Source organism: Capra hircus, chromosome 14 (genome assembly GCF_001704415.2).
Source record: "Capra hircus breed San Clemente chromosome 14, ASM170441v1, whole genome shotgun sequence".
Lineage (NCBI taxonomy): Eukaryota > Metazoa > Chordata > Mammalia > Artiodactyla > Bovidae > Capra > Capra hircus.
This window is the reverse complement of record NC_030821.1, coordinates 75,171,449-75,187,596: the sequence shown is the minus strand read 5'-3', so window position 1 is coordinate 75,187,596 and position 16,148 is coordinate 75,171,449.

The window sequence follows — 16,148 nt, the reverse complement described above, 5'->3', positions numbered from 1 at the left end:
CAAGGACCAGGGAAATGAAACAGGATACATTGTCTCTGCTATGCCATCTCTTTCTTTATGCATCAACCCCATCCCCACACACAAAACAAAGCCAGCCAGAAAAGCACAGTCTTCCACAGAACTTAACAGCATCCTCCCCAACCTGCTGGCAGAATAAATAGACCCTAGTCCCACTGACTCTCCGCATATTCCCGGGTGGCCATTTATAGAGTCAGACCCCAGCCTAACTGCACTGTTGAAAGCCTGATGGAGTCATCTCAAAGCAGACCCCTGGGGAAGAAGAACTGCTCAGTGGCTAATGAGCCATCCTGAAAGAACAGAAGCAGGAGAAGGGAAAATTCCCTCCCTGGTTAATGAGAGGCGAGGGATTACAAGCTCATCGGGAGCTTGATGAGGATTCGTCCCTTGGGGGATGAAGGGTTGCATTAATTCATCTCTTATGTTCTCAATCCCCTTTGCTTCTCAACCTGCTTATCCAGGTAAAACCAGGCTAGAACAAAACATCCCCAGGCTGCCCTAAAGCAGAAAAAAATTCACCAAAGCCCCTTTCCTGACCTCCCTTGTGAAGTTTGATGGTCTGTCCTGTATGATTGGAGAAGGCAATGGCACCCCACTCCAGTACTCTTGCCTGGAAAATCCTATGGATGGAAGAGCCTGGTGGGCTGCAGTCAATGGGGTCGCTAAAAGTCAGATATGATTGAGCGACTTCACTTTCACTTTTCACTTTCATGCACTGGAGAAGGAAATGGCAACCCACTCCAGTATTCTTGACCGGAGAATCCCAGGGATAGAGGAGCCTGGTGGGCTACGGTCCATGGGGTCGCACAGAGTCAGACACAACTGAAGCGACTTAGCAGCAGTAGCAGCAGCCTCTATGATTGCAAAATACCTACAAAGCCTCTACTGTCACATTGTATTGGAATTGTCTCCATGTCTGACTCCCTGATGAGATGAGGCCTTGCTTCTCATGGAAAGAGCACGGGATCCAGAGTGTAAGGAACTAGCTCTGCAAACTTCTCTGATATTCAGTCTTATATCCCTAAAACAGAAAGCTCCCACTTTACAGTTGATTTAAATGTAAAACAGTGGCTCTCAACCTAACTGCAAAGTGGTCCCCACCCTCAAGATTTCTAATTTAATTAATCTGGGCATGGCCTGAGAGTCAAGATTTTCAACAGCTCTGCAGATGACTCTGTGTTCAGCTAGAGTTAAAAACCACCGATGTCAAGGAAAGAAATAAAAATCTATCACTCCTGGGTTCTTCATCTAGCCAGGGCCCCATTGATGCTTTTCCCCTAGAGAGAAGGGTAGGAGCCCTGGATAAACATTTGGCTTGACCCTTACAGAAATCAGAACTCAGAAAACAAGGTTGGAACTTCAAAGTTCCTATTATTTCTCATGTTGTTGGGTGGAGATCTGAACACAATAGAGGTTTGATTAAGCAAAACTGCAGTGGCTTCCTACTTCTGGACAGCAGAGTGCCATAATGGAAGGTGATGAGTGCAAAAAAAGGAAAATAAAATGACTCTGGACAATAATGTAAGATGCACTGTGGGGCTGTCCTATGATTGTTCCAACAGAAGAAATTCAGCAGATCCTGAAAACCCAGCAAAGAGAGGAAAGCAGGGAATAATCACCATACCAAGAAGGGATAAAAGGAGAAGCCAGGAGTTGGAGCCAAAGAGGACCCAGCAAAGAGAAATGTCCCGTGAATCAGGAATGACTGGAGACTGTTTAGCATCAGTGACTGAGGTTGGACGTTTGACTTAGAGTTGACCCCGTGGAGTGTGTAATTGCCATTCACACCATTCTCTAAATTGTCATGTAAAATCCTATATGCAGCCAACTTGGATTATTGGTGCCTTGGAAGAACTAAAGGTTACGGTTGTACGTGCCTTGGGTGAGGACATAAAGGGACAGTTTCCTCTTCTGAAACTGGTGGTGTGGTACCTGCAGAGCATCGGGGAAAGAAGGTGGCCCTGGGCTTCTAAGGGGAGACCAGCTGCAGTGTCAGCGGAGGTCACGAGTGAGGTGGAGGGGAGGGAAGGAGAAAGTGGCAGCAGAGACATGGGCTGTATCGGTGACTGGGCAAAGAACAGAGGGAGGCCATTCATTCATCCATGCCACAAATTCTTTCTTAAAGACTTTTTTGATGTGGGCCATTTCTAAAACCTTTATTGAAATTGTCATGATACTGCTTCTGTTTTATGTCTTGGTTTTTCGGTCTAGAGGTGTGTGGAATCTTAGCTCCCCACTAGGGATCGAACCTGCACACCCCCTGGATTGGAAGGTGAAGTCTTAACCACTGGGCCACCAGGGAAGTCCCCACAAATATTCATGATAGGCTAGATAGTCACTCTGCTAAACGCTTAGGATACATCAGTAATAGAATAAAAATTCTAGCTTATGCACCTTATATTTCAAAGAAGGCAGAAAGACAATAAATAACACTCAAGTAAATTACATGGTCGGTGACGGGCTTCCCTGGTGGCTCAGATGGTAAAGAATCCACCTGCCAATGTAGGAGATGTGGGTTCCATCCCTGGGTCAGGAAGATCCCCTGGAGGAGGAAATGGCAACTCACTCCAATATTCTTCCTGGGAAATCCCATGGACAGCAGAGCTTGGCGGGCTACAGTCCATGGGGTCACAAAAGAGTCAGACCTAGCCTAGTAACTAAATCACCATCACCACCATTCCCAGAACCTAAAGGATAGGCGTTTTAGTCCTAAATGTTTCAGGCCCCAGTTCCAAAAATGGGCCCTGGGAAAAGGAGTGGAACAGGTTTGAAAGAGTGGGAATGAACTCATGTTTCCTTCTGTCCTTCTTTCCTTCCATTCTGTCTTTCTCTCATTTTTTTTTCTTTTGCTTGTTTATTTTGAATGATACTGTAAGCAGAAATACTGTGTTGCTAGCTGTATGTATAAGACTGAAATTCAGAACAGAGCTCCTGAGCGGAGGCATATATTTGGAACACACACACAAACACACAACGGCATACAACAAACAAGAATTAGAGTCAGTCAACAAATACTAACAATTCCCACACATAATAATGCAAGAACCCCTCCATTCAGGTCCCATTCCCTGATTTGATTTGATTTGAGATTCCTCCAGCTTTATCCGTGTTTGTCGGTAAAATCATGGTCTCCAGCACCGCACTCACTCTCTTTCTTTCTCTTTCTGCTTCCCACTGCCTCTCACCGAGGAACAAATTACAAATAATATTTTTATATCAAGAAACACATTTCTGGAAGAAAAATTAAGACTGCCAAGAAATGGAGTAGTAATTTCTGCCACATGCCCACTGGTCTGAAAAACATGTATTTGCTTTGTAAGAATGAGGAAATTGGGACAAAATTCTTGATTTGAAAAAGGGCAGTCATTTACCCAATTTGAGAGGTAGATGATGTTTCAGGAGGTAGATGAGCAGGGTTTACAGCTTGGCAGATATCCTGTGAAACATACCTGAATTGTAGCGTGAATCATTTTTTAAAATACTGATTCTGTCTTTATTTTACTCTTCTATTTAACAATTTTTATCAGTATTTATTGTTCCTATTATTATTATTGGAGTATAATTGCGTTACAATGTTGTATTAGTTTCTGCTGTACAACAAAGTGAATCAGCGGTATGTACACGTGGGTCCTTTCCCTCTCAGCCTCCCTTCCACGCCGCCAGTCCCACGCCTCGAGGTCATCACGGAGCCCTGAGCTGAGCTCCCCGCTGTGCGGCAGCTTCCCTCTAGCTAGCTATTTCACACGCGGCGGTGTGTGCCTGTCAATGCTACTCTCCCAGCGGGGGGAGGGGGAGAGCGGAGTGTGACCCTTTCACAGCAGCCCTGGCTGCAGTGGGAAGGGCCATGCTGAAGGCTCAGAGCCAGCACATCTGCCTTAAAAGAGAGCTGAGAGGAACGTGGACAAAGAAGGAAGTGGAAGGAGGGGACTAGCAATTGGCCTCTGACCCTAAGAGCTTCTGAGTCTGAAGAGGACTCAAAAGAACAGAGCGTCTAGCAGTTCAAGTCAGAATCCTAATTGCTCTGTCTCAACAAAGCTTCACAAAAGGCTGAGTTGGAAGAATTTTTCTTCCCGGTTTGAGGGAGGTCTGCAGGTGTGGGAGGAAGGCCACACACCTCGGAGTCAGAGGCCCCAAGTCTGATTCATGGCCTGGCCTCCCCACCTGTGCAAACCTGGTGAAGAATTTTAACCCCGAGCCTCGTTCAGTTTATCAACATACACAGATCTTCATTTAAGCAACAACACGCACTAGCCCAATTCTTACCAGAAAAAGTAACATTCAACTTTCTAATTCTTTTTCCAGATCCTACTAACAGGAAATGATATTTATGGATAATTACCCAGGATATGGACTTCCCAGGTGGCACTAGTGGTAAAGAACCTGCCCGCCAATGAGGAGACACAGGAGATGTGTGTTCAATCCCTGGGTTGGGAAAGATCTGGAGGAGGGCATGGCAACCCACTCCAGTATTCTTGTTTGGAGAATCCCTTGGACGAAGGAACCTGGTGGGATACAGTCCATGGGGTCAAAAAGAGTTGAACACAACTGAAGCAACTTAGCACGCGCGTACCCAGGGTATGTAGTTCATTCATTCCTGTAGATTGAGGGAGGGCAAATCTTTTTTAAAGGGCCATATAGTAAATATTTTAGATTTTTACAGACCATTTAGTTTTGCACATCTCTGCTGCAGATATGCAAGTCTGCTGTGAGAACTAGAAAGCAGCCATAAGTGATAAGTGAACAAACGTGCGGCTATAGTTAGACTTTTCCTGGCTTAAACCTATCATTTTATTGCTCAGGAAAATTGAGTTTTATAATTCTGCTTCCACCATGGTGAAGCAGGTCACACCAGACCAATCCTCCCATAGATAATAAGTATATACCTCTAGAGATTAGACAGATAAGTAGATGGATAGATAGATCAATCTAGATGATATAGATATAAACACAGACACAGACACAGGCAAAACATGCATAAAACAGCTACATGAAGTATTGGAGAATGATCAAAAGCAGACAGAAACTAGGCAGGAAGCTACACGTGGAAAAAAGACAATGACACGGGATGAGCTTCCCAGTTTTATGCATTTCACCCACGAGCAGACCCGTCAGCTCCTCATGTGATGCCTGAACATTCAGCTTCCTCCCTGCTTCTCTCTCAGGAGCTAGGTCCCTCACACCTGCCAGTGGGACGCAACTGGTCTGGTTTTTGCATGACTGACTGAGCCATGCTGGCCCAGAGGAAACTCTGAGGTCTTCCCAAAAATTCACCTTTGAGGTGGGGCACAAGTCATTCCGGCTCGTAAATTCCCCACTCCTGCCTGGGAATGGGGTCATTCTTTGGATTGGAGTATTTGCTAAGTTGTTGTAGCAATAGCAAAAACAAAAATCCAAAGCCGCCATGTATACAAGATTTTTGTCTCTCGCTTAAAGACTAAGAGGGCTTCCCTGGTGACTCAGAGGGTAAAGCGTCTGCCTGCAATGCGGGAGACCCAGATTCAATCCCTGGGTCGAGAAGATCCCCTGGAAAAGGAAATGGCAACCCACTCCAGTATTCTTGCCTGGAAAATTCCATGGACTGAGGAGCCTGGTAGACTACAGTCCATGGGGCTGCAAAGAGTCAGACATGACTGAGTGACTTTACTTTCACTTTAAAGACTAAGAACGTCACGGCCCAGGGTTGGTAGGGTAGGTCTGCCATTTTCAACTCAGTTGGTCCAGGCAGAGCATTTCACAGAGAAGGAAATCCAGGCTCAGAGAAGCAAAAGGACTTGTCCAAGGTGCCACTGCCCACAGGTGACAGAGCCAGCAGGGGCATTCTTCCTTCCGGGACGGCGCTCCTCTCATCCCGCCGCGCTGACCTCGTCTTTCCCTCCTTTCAGTTGTTCTAGAGCACGTTCCAATTTAATGGGTAATTAGGCATCTCTCTGCCGTGGAGCTCCTGAGGCCACCTGGCAGAGAGGCCCAGAAAGACTCAAGTAGGCAGTGTGGATGCTCTCCCAGAAGGAGGGTCGGACTGATGGCTTCTCCAGCCTGGGCAAGTCTCTGCATCCTTCCGAAGGCCTACCATTCACATAAGGACCATGCAGCCCAGTGGGGAGCAAGCAGACGGAGGGCACGGCTGGTGTGAGATCTGCAGGATACCAGCAGGTGACCTGAGAATGCCTCTTACTCACCCAGCATCCATTTACTTTAGTCTTCTCTTACAGTACAAAGTCCCAAAATAAAGTTTTGGGGAGAGGCTCTTTTGTTTGCCCCTTTGCCCAACAGGTCTCCCCCTCTTTTCATGCTTCCAAATCCCTAACAACCTCCACACTCAATAAGGAAGAGCCCAAGATCTTCACTGCACTCTGAACAGCAGGAGGGTGTGTGTGTATGTGTGAGTGTGTGGGTCTGTGTGCTTACGCATGTGTGGGAAAGCCTATGTGTTTATGTGGTTTAACAAAGTCTATCTATACGCTGGGCATGCAGAGCTCTGAGAAGAAGAGTCAGTTTTCACAATGTATTTTCGCATTGTATTTCACAATTTTCATATGCCTCCTGAGACATTAAACAAGACACTGGGACTTCCCAGGGCGGTACAGTGGTTGACTTCACCTTCCAATGCAGGAGTATGGTTTCAGTCCCTGGTTGGAGAGTTAGGATCCCACATGACTTGTGGCCAAAAAACCAGAACACAAACAACAGGAGCAATATTGTAAAAAATTTTTTAAATGGTCCACATTTAAAAAAAAGTATTTTATAAAAGGCCCCTATTCTTTCTTTCCAAAATTCAAAACTAAGGACATGAGTTGAACGAACTCAATTAATTCAGACCTAGAGCCATGGAAGGAAAAATCAGTCCTTGGAAGAAAAATTGCTCCGAAGTCAAAAGAGTTCTGGACCAACACACCTATGCTGGCCCTAAATTAACAGAAAGGATGAGGATGTGAGCTAGGGGCAGGGATCCAACTGTTTATCTTTTATTGGAGCTGATTTGAATTGGACTTCTGTGGCTCCCATCAGGAAGAATTCTGATCACATCATCTCTTTACAAAACATCAGCAAGTGAACAGTACTGTTAATTATATTTCACAGGTGCAGAAACAAAAGTGCAGAAAAGTGATTAACTATCCCTAACATATACCATGACCTGATTTCATGGTTTGCACGTCAAGGGTCCCTATGCTCTGCTGTTTGGACTATGCTTTTCCTCTCCATCTCCAAGGTCATGTATTTTTTCCAGAATATAGTGGAGGACTTGCCCCCTTTCTTCTCCCACCACAGATAGATCCAGGTCCCACCTGGTCAGAACCCACTGAGTGAAAAAAATGTAGCTGAAAATACCACGCCTGAAAGCGGTATTGTTAGGGATTAATTCCACAGAACATTAATAGGAGTCACACAAAAGCAGATTCTGGAGTCAATTTGTTTGGGAAATTCTGAGTTAAACACTATTAAAGTGTTTGGAGGGGCTTCCCTAGTGGTTCAGATGGTTAAGAATCTGCCTGCAATGCAGGAGACCTGGGTTCGATCCCTGGGTCAGGAAGATCCCCTGGAGAAGGAAATGGCAACCCACTCCAGTATTCTTGCTTGGAGAATTCCATGGATAGCAGAGCCTAGGCGGCTACAGTCCATGGGGTTGCAAAGAGTCAGACACGACTGAGTGACTAGCACCTCCACTTTTTTCAAACAGCTCAGAAATGGATTTTAGCATCAGACTGAAACATGTTTGAGTCCTAGCTTGGGTGCCTATTAGCTTTGTGACTCTGTGCAAACTATTTAAGCTTTTTGTGACTCAGTTTCTTCACCCACACGATAGAAATGATGCTAGTACCTGCCATTGTCAGCCAGGATTCAGTGCAAGAAACAGAGAACACTGCAAGTATTTTAAGTGGCAAAGGATTCAGTACAGGAAATTAAGAGCTTACAGAAATCCCTGTAAAGACTAGAGGAGAAAATTCTCGCCTGGACCTCCAGGAGTGATGCCTAGAAAAAAAAAGGGGGAAATAGAACTGACTACCTCTACCGTGATTAGGAACGTGGAGAGTCATAAGGCCTTTCTTAAAATACCATGGTAGGTACCGTTCAGGGTTCAGGAAGCCACCAACACTATTATGGACTGGCCCGACCATTAAAAAGTCAGTCTAGTTCTTGCCTGGAGAATCCCAGGGACAGGGGAGCCTGGTGGGCTGCCGCCTATGGGGTCGCACAGAGCCGGACACGACTGAAGCGACTTAGCAGCAGCAGCAGCAGCAGCAGTCACTGTCTCCACCAGAACCGCCTCTCTGTACCCAAGACGGCATCTGGTCCCCATGACCACACCCACTGGACCCGAAAAATACCCAACCCTCCGGAACTCACTCCGTCGCTTCTTCTTTCCCAGTCTTACCGTAGGACATCTTGCTAGTGGAACTGTTTTCTCAGCTGGAATCCCACGTGCAAGAGAGAGTGGACCATGGCATGTCAGGGCTCCAGCCTCTGCCTTTCAGAGAGATGCACAAGCTGAATGGGACAGCAATGCTCTCAGCACAAGTTCATGCCCCTGAAGCACAGTGAGGCCAAACAAACTGAAGGTCAGAGTTTGGAGCAGAGAACGGCTTATTGCAGGGCCATGCAAGGAGACAGGTGGCCCATGCCCTAAAAATCCCCAGGCTCCCCAAAGGGTTTTGGCAGAGCGCTTTTAAAAGCCAGGCTGGCGGGGAGGAGAGTGTGCAGGGTCTGTGAGCAACCCGTGCCCAGTTCTCTGATTGGCGGGTGGTGAGGGAACAGGGCGGTGTCCCACGGGTTAGCATTATCAGTTCTTAGGCTCCAGGAGGCCTGGGTCTGTGAGGCCTGGGCCATGGTCATCAAGTAGTTAATATCTTCTGTTTGGTGATGGGTTTGCACATCTGCAAAACAACTCAGGAAACGTGCATCAGATGCTACTATCTAGGTACTTCAGACAGCAGCTGAAGAAGAGGGTGTGGAGGAAGGCTGACTCTGCTGACCCGCCACCCCTCCAAGGCCTCACGGGGTCTTGCTCCGTTGGAGTCCCAGGTGCCAACTGACTACATCCAGCTCTCCATGCTGTGTGTCATTATGAGATTGAATGAGATAAAGTACAATATGCATCCAATAGTGCCTGAAACATAGAACCACAAACGGCTGTTGTTAAGTTTCTATTGTTGTCATCTGCAGCAAGACTTCTCAGAAGCTTTATTATGTTGACATGCAAGGTTTTCTTCCCTGATGGTAAAAATAGTAGGAAGACTATATCTTCTATTTTCTTTTTTCAGCCCAGAGAAACATTTTAGATTCAATTACAGCACTTGTATATACCCTATGCCTGTCACTTTTGTGTTATTTTCACCTCTCTTTAAAACTTTCTATCTTTATATTTATTTGGTCCCTTTTAATTCTTCTTTATGTCTCAGCTTACAGTAAATAGGTTCTGGAAAGGTAGTTAAAATTCTTTATGGTGTTCAGCCTGGTATAAATAAACACATCTATTAGGTGAGTTGATAAATCACTTGGGCATCAAGGGCATGACTTTTAACGATGGAAATCAAGAATGAAGGTGATGTTTTGGATGGGTTCCTTCCCTACATCCTTCAGAAAATTCCACGCGGTTTCCCATGGGCTTGCCCTCACCTCACACCTCAGTGCTGAATTGTCCTCTAAATATGAGAGGAGAAGCCACTGGGGAACTAAGGTACTTCCCAACTTTGCCCCCGGCCATCTCTTAGAGAGCCCTGTCCAGAGTTTTCTGGGCCACTCTTTTCCTTGTCAGGCAGAGAAGGTCTTTATTTCTGCTTTGACTTTGGTGAAAAACCTTAGGGTCTTTTCCTGAGCTGACAAAACGGCCAAGTCCTTGTTTTGAGATTATCCAAACTGATCCAGCGAGACCGAAACCCCTGCCTGGCTGACGCTCCAGACAGCTGAGGGTTTTGATGTGCTCTTCACTGCCTCTGTCAGCCCCACCCTCACAGCAGGTGAGAATGTTCTGAAAACCCTTCAAAGCATCAGCGCTCCCTAGGTTTTCCTGCGAGGTGACATTTCCACAGACTGAGCTGGAAGAGGAAAGAGGGAGCCCATGCCGGCTCCTCCGATGCAGGGTTTCATTTCCGATCCTTCTGTCATCAGATTCCTCCATGCGCTTTCTTGATCTTGCAGCTCTGAGGCTCCATCTTCTTTGAAAATTTTTCAGCCCATATACACCCCTCCTCTATTTTTTGTACACCAATACTTTCCTCTTTATAAATAATAACAATAAGTAATATATTTCCTCTTTGTAAATAAGAATGTATAAATTAATACATTAATAAGTGCAGTAATGTAAAATTTTATTCTGGAGATTGTATTACAGGTAAAGTACTAGTTCCCAGAGTAAGAGTACTACTAGTTCCCTAGTACTAGTTCCCTGTTTATATGTGAGGATACATGGAAGAAGGCAGCAGACCATGGGCACCCGTTAGCATGATGCTAAATACTTTTCAGTGAGAATTGCTCCACACACACTACATACTTTGGATTTCTTGTCTGATTCCGGCAAGAATGCAGTCAGAAGCTATCATGATCATGCTCCAGACGAAGAAACTGAGCCTTCATAACCGGTAAAGAACTTCCCCAAAGTCAAACACGTAATTAAAGGTCAGGTCGATCCGGCCTTATTGGAATCTTGGGCATTTCTTTTAAAGGGTGGTGTGGTGTCATTTGCTGCAGGCATTTTTATCTGGACCCTATAGGAGGAAAAGACCATCCTCATAAAGTTTGCATTTGAGTTGAAAGCCAGAAGAACAAGACACAACACAGATCCCAAACAAATCATAGCAGAAAAATATCCAGGTGCTAAATGGGCTTGTGAGGAGGCTTCACACGGGGAGAGAGGCCCACACAAAGACCACCAAAGGAAGCTAGAAAGAATTTTCCAACCAGTCAAATACTCAGGTCTCCTCTGTCATGGAGACTGTCATGGAAGAGGCAGCAAGCAATGATGGCAGAAAAGCAGGTGGAAGTCAGATTTGGAGGGCCTCGAATGAGACCCCTGGGAAGGTAGAACTTTGACCAAAGCGCATTCATGAAAGGTCTCTGAGTGGGAAGGGCTAGGGCTGATGGAAGAAGAGCCACAAGACATGCCATGATTATGCTGCTTCAGGTGTTAGGCCAGAAATAGGACTCAACCCCATTGAAAGAAATGTTCCAATTGACTAAGTCAGAGGAAACTGACCGATCTTTTTCTAACCACAAAAAAACATGGTGCTTACACAGACTTAGAGAATGAACTTATAGTTGCCGGGAGGGAGGGAAGGAAGGGGGCAAGGGATAGCAAGGGAGTTTGGGATGGACATGTACACTCTGCTATATTGGAAATGGACAACAAGCGAGGCCCTGCTGTAGAGCGCAGGGAACTCTGCTCAAAGTCACGTGGCAGCCAGGATGGGAGGGGAGTTTCAGGGAGAATGGATACATGTATATGGATGGCTGGGTCCCTTTGCCGTCCACCAGAAACTAACATGACATTGTTAATCAGCTATACTCCCACACAAAATAAAAAGTTAAAAAAGAAAATCACGTTGCTTGAATGGAACTCATGAGAGAGTACTGCCTTCCATTTATGGACTTAAAGCAAAGATGGGCCCCCTCATAGAATTTGCCTTCATCCCCCAAATCAGCTCAAGTTCCCCTCCTCTAAAATTCTACAGCTCTCAAAAAGTGAAACGAATCAATCTTCCCCAAGAATTGTATATGGAAAATATGACATTATCTTGCATTGAAGATGAGCTTCACGAGTTTCCTGCTTTTATCTTTCATTAGCAATGGAAGATTTCCAAGAATTTCATAAATAATTGCACACGTGTTCTCATAGATCATTCAGATGTATTTCTTCCCCCTCATCAGTCACTTCTCTTTCCTGACGCTCATCTTTCTTCCACTTGAAAATGGTGTTCCACTCCAGCATTGATTTCATATCTATGACGAAAAGCATACAAATTCAGGGTCACTGAAGACCTGTCTGCGTGTCTCCGGCACAGTGGAGCCCCAGTTCAGTGGGACAGCGCATGGGGGGAATGGAGGGTGAGTTACCTCTCAGGCCATGAAAATGAATTTAAATCTGGCTTCACTGGGGAGTTGTCTGTTTAGAGGTTTAATCTTCCCAGAAAAGCCTGATGCATTGTGCTATGGTTTGGTTTCTGCGACTGTTCCTATGCAATTTTCTTATTACGGTTTATGAAGACGTAGACTTTAAGCTAGATGAGGGTGGGACCTTGTCTGGGTTGCTCACAGCTGTATCCTATGCAATGGACAGTGCTTGTCACTAGACAACACCCAACAAATAGATGTTGAGAGAATGAACAAGAGAGGCTGAGTGGGGTCAGGAAGGACACATTTGACTCAGCCACATAGAACCAGGAGTCTTACTCATTCTCTTGTGTTTGGGGTTGGGAGTGTAGCATGGGGAAGCAGGGGCAGTACCAGGATTGCAACCTGAGTGGTGCATGGATATATGCTTCATTTCACTGTTTAACAAGCTGCACTGAGTCCATTTCATGATATGGTTTAAATAAGGAACCCCATGCAGTATCTGGTATACAGTCAAGCCTGAGTGATTGTCAGCAAATTAAGTTAAGGTCATCTGATGAGTTTGATTTTAGTTAAAGTAAATTGATGAATTTGCGGGGGGGGAGTATTTTTATCTTCCTATGTTGACAAATTCCTATATGTTCCCTTATGGATTAATGACAGAAACAGATGGCTTGCACTGACAATTACAGTCAAGACTTTGGTGTCCAGAGAGGTAGACTAGACCCCTTCCTAACTGTTACAGAGTGAATGTTTCTGTGGACTTCCCAGGGGGTACTAGTGGTATGGATCCTGTCTGCCAACACAGGAGACGTGGGTCCAAGCCCTGGGTCAGGAAGATCCCCTGGAGGAGGGCATGGCTACCCACTCCAGTATTCTTACCTGGAGAGTCCCATGGACAGAGGACCCTGGTGGGCTAGAGTCCATGGGGTCACAAAGAGTAGGACATGACTGAAGTGACTGAGCACAGACGCAAAAATGTTTCTGTCCTCCCAAAATTCACATGTTGAACCTCCAGGGTGACGAAACATGGAAGTGGGGTCTTTGGGAGAGAATTGTCTTTGGGTGAAGCCCTTATGATGAGATTGTTGTAGCTGTTTAGTCACTGAATTGTAAATCAACTATACTTCAGTAAAAATTCTAAAATATGTTAAAAAACTAAAAACATAAAATAAGCATCTTAAAAAAATAAGCAATAATTTGAAATATCTGTAACTGCTCCTTGAAAAATCCAAAATGAAAGTTAGTTATTAAAGGAAGAAGAGTATTAAATAAAAGTAATATTCATAAAGAAAACAATGTGGTTTCATTTGGAAATATTTCCTCCTGGGGGACCTCCAGAGGCTTGTGAAACTGAGAAACTCTCCCCCTTAACACTCGCCAATTTTCTTCTTCCTAATTTATCTGGTGACCTCTGCTCTTGACATGCAGGGCCTAGAAGGCTTGTGTCTCTATTCTTCTTGATGTCTCGATTTTGCTGGAGCTGACTTCTTAGCCTTTTACTGACGACTATTTCCACCCCTTAATTATCTTCCCTTCCCCTCAGTCAATCCATTAGTTCTCTCGTGAATACTTCTACATTGTGGATATTTCTCCTCTCCTATAGGATCTCTGAAGGCTGAAAGTGGACGTAGTTCTTGCCAGCAATTAGCCTCCTGAGGCTTCTAAGTCTTTGAATCAATTAACTCCACGAGGTGGAGAGTACTCAAACTTCGCATCACTCATGCTTGGGAGGTTTCCAGAACTTCTCATCAATGAATCCCAGGAGCATCCTAATCACCCTGGCTGTTTTGGCCTGTCCATATTGTTCTAGCTGAACAAGAATTGGCTGGAATTTCAGACCATCTTTGCTCTCCCTGAACCACCCTGGAATGTTACCTTGTGCATTTTAAAGACACTCATTTGTACAAATGAGCCTGTTTACAAAACAGAGCTAGAGTCACAGATGTAGAAAACAAACATATGGTTACCAAGAGGGAAAGGGAGAGGAGATAAACTGGGAGGTTGGGATTGACATATACAAACTACTCTATATTTGTTGTTGTTCAGTCGCTCAGTTGCGTCTGACACCCAGCTTCCCTGTCCTTTTCAATCTCCTGGAGTTTGCTCAAACTCATGTCCATTGAGTCGATGATGCATCCAACCATCTCATCCCCTGCCTCCTCCTTCTCCTCCTGCCTTCAATCTTTCTCAGCATCAGGGTCTTTTCCAATGAGTCAGCTCTTCGCATCAGGTGGCCAAAGTATTGGAGCTTCAGCTTCAGCATCAGCCCTTCCAATGAATATTCAGAATTGATTTCCTTTAGGATTGACTGGTTTGATCTCCTTGCAGTCCAAGGGACTCTCAAGAGCCTTCTCCAGCTATATATAAAACAGATAACTAATAAGAACCCAGTATATAGTTCAAGGAACTCTATTCAATACTCTGTAATGACCTAAATGGGAAAAGGATCTAAAACAGAGTGGATACAGGTATATATTTATGCATCTGACTTGTTTTGCTTGACAGCAGAAAATAATACAGCATTGTAAATCAACTACACTCCAATTAAAAAATTAACTTAAAAAATAAAGACACACATCCAGTGGCGTCCACTATAGTCTGTGTAAATGTATTCACTTACGCCTGTGCTCATCCCTTCACTCACTCAAGTCTTCTCCACCGGTCTGTGGATCCACAGGAGCAAGAACCACCTCCCTCTCATCATTGAGCCTGCATTGTGGGGCTCACAGAGGAGCCCCCTGATCTCTGAGGAAGGAGGAATGATTGCACTGAGGGTCTTGCAGCCAGAGCCTGTCCCCTCCAGGTTTTCCTTCTTTCACTGAGTCACTTGGGAGCAGCCACCCAAACATAATGTGATTAGGCTGGAGTCTCTAGGCCAAGGGAGAGAGAGAAATAAAATGATGAATCAACAACTTTAATAGACTTCTAGGCACCCACCCAATGTGTTCATTAATGAGAGAAACCGACCCTGCAAGTGAGGATGCTGTTCCCAGAAGCCAGAGCCCCACCAACAGGAAGAAGAGCCCAGGGCACTGGCCATGAAGAGGTGGCCCAGGCTGGTAAAGGCAGGGCTGCTGGAAGCCAAATGGTGCAAGAGATGCCCAGGGTGACTGTCCTGCCCCCAGCGGCCAGAGAAACTGGAGACGCCATGTGCCTGCCCACTGCCCCTCGGGGACCTTCCTGGAAGCAGTTGCTGTCAGGAGAGGCAGCTGGAGCAGAGATCCGGGAGGACTAGGGAGAGACACAGGGCAGGGAGAAGGATGCCAGAAAGATGAGACAGCAGTGCAAAGCTCAGGGCTGGGAGAGATCTTTTTTTTTTTTTCTTTTTTGCTGGGGTTGTTTGTATTAGAGACACTTGTCACTAGTAACTCTAAAGTCATTTTGAAGACTTACTGAGCCATGTGTGGAAATAGGTGCCCCCAGTTTTGATTCTCTTTTCCTTTATTTCATCCTCCTTACCCAACTAACCCTGGGAGCAGGATCCATAACCCCAACTTAATGTCTCACTTTGTATGTTGCTTAATTCAGTGAGCACCTCACCTTGTCTTGTCCCAGGAGTCCCACATTTCCAGTGGGGAGGGTCACAGTTGCTGTGCCTACCCAGGTGATCATACACAGAAGGACACTGCTGTTTACCGTGTCTCTAGGTCACTCAATATCATCAAATTCCTAAAATTACCCTAGAAGATGGACGTGGCTATTCCAAAACAAAGAAAACTGCCATTCACAGATAAAGACACCAAAGCTCACCTAAGTTAGAAAATGACTAAGACTTCAGCATGTGTAACTTCATGAGGATTTTTAAAAGCCAACTCCTTAATAACACATATACACTACTGTATATAAAGGAGTAAACAACAAGGGCCCCTATGTAACACAGAGGGCTGTACTCAATATCTTGTTATAACCTATAATGAAAAAGAATCTGAAAATGAATATATACATTTATATGTATATCTAACTGAATCACCTTGCTGGGAACTTGAAACCAACACAACATTGTAAATTAACTATACTTCAATTTTTAAAAATACTAAAACAAAACCAGCTCTTTACAATGAAAGAAATCAGCTCTACAGACTTGC